Raw genomic sequence first — 1,711 nt, forward strand, 5'->3', positions numbered from 1 at the left:
ATTCCTAAAACGTACTATAGTGAGGAGAGGGGTGTTATAGAATTAAAGAACTTCAAAGTGAGGAATAAAGGTTAAAAAATAAAAATAAAAAAACAAGAGTAAAACTAAATGGGTAGAGAAATGCCCATCCGAGTTCATGGTCCTCATAGTTAAGAGCTCGGGGAAGGGAACCAGTGGGCTCCGACTGATGATGGGCCTGGGAGGCAGGGCTGGGGCTAGTCTTTTCCTGGGAGTCTGCCACATCCTTACTCAGAAATTAGGCGCCAATTAACCAGCACTCAACTGAGAGAAGTGTGACCACTCGCACGCAGGTCCCCAGGCCACTGAAGCACTAACCCCTGGCATTTTCCCCCTCAAATTTCACAACTTCCTGACCTGAGTACTACCTACTACTGGCAGTTTTCATCCTAAGAGCCAACGCCCCTTCCCCCGCCCAACTGCCATCTGTGAGGACCCCTAAAGACCAGGGGGGCCTGGCGCCCCAACAGCCCGCCCAGCCACGGTAGCCTGGAAGCGTCCACAGTCTTCCCCGTCCCAAGCCGAACTGGGACGACATTAGCCAGGTCCAGAGCGACCCTGGACGGCGGAAAAGCCCAGTCCCTGCGGGCTGACCCACGCCTCAGAGGCGCTCTGGGCCCCGGGCCCGGGACTGACGGGAAACCCACAGGCTGGCCCCTAAGGCCTGCTAGAGGCCAAAGATGGAGTCTCCCCGACAGTTTAGAAACTTCAGCAGTCCTAACGGGATCCAGATACACACAGCGAAGCCCCAGCTTGCCCACAAGCCTGACCTGACACCACCTCTCACTTTGAGGGTTACTTCAGTAATGGCTGCTGAGTGAAGCAAGCAGGAGAGAGAAAGAGTGCGTGCGAGAAAGAGGTCAGGCTCTCTGATTGGCCAGCTCTTCTAGCTGGTGTCTCCTGATTGGCCAGCTGCTTCGCAGGCCACCTCAGGGGATTGTAATGGCAGGCAAGAATGCCTTGTACCACACGCCCAGGGGGTTCTGGACACCGGGTTCCAAGAGAATCCGGAGTGAACTGGGCAGAGCGGTGCTGACGTTTTTAGAGTGATGGCTGGGCTGTACGCTGAAACTGCTTGAGCTTGACTCCTACATCATCACTCGTTTAGCTGCATAGATGCAGGACAGTGATACAACCATTAAGAGTGTAAATGTCCTCACTTATCATAAAGTCTGACAATAACTGTCTTCAGGTGTTATTTTTCAGGGGGTAAGTGAGATAGTGCATCAATGTTTTTTTTGGCAGATAAGTGCCCCATAAACGTTAGCTATTATCATTTCTACACATGTTTGCAGATGAATCATTAGCACAGATGAGCCGAGAGGCACACTGGGATTTCTCGATAAGTAGAAATGCTTGGATTCAAGCCATCTTTGCTTGAGTCCATGAGAAATTTTTGCCGCTACAATCTCAGGGGCTGGCTCAGGTGTCCTCGGTATTGTCAGAAGCTTTGGTCTTGGAGAGAAGCTTTGGTCTCCAACATCAGCTGTGGAGGTGTTTGCCCTCCCTAAGCCTCCCCTATAACGAATATCAGCCTCTTGAACCAGTACTTTCCTAACAGCTCATGTCATGCCCTGTTGCTTATTTTATGTAAAGTTTATTTTCAGTTTAGCAGCATAGAAATTGTTCTCTCATGTAGATCAGATCCAACTGAAAGCTAGCTATGGGATCTTGGAAGAGTATCTTCCTTTTC

Source organism: Octodon degus, unplaced genomic scaffold (assembly GCF_000260255.1).
Source record: "Octodon degus isolate 3935 unplaced genomic scaffold, OctDeg1.0 scaffold00085, whole genome shotgun sequence".
Classification (NCBI taxonomy): Eukaryota; Metazoa; Chordata; class Mammalia; order Rodentia; family Octodontidae; genus Octodon; species Octodon degus.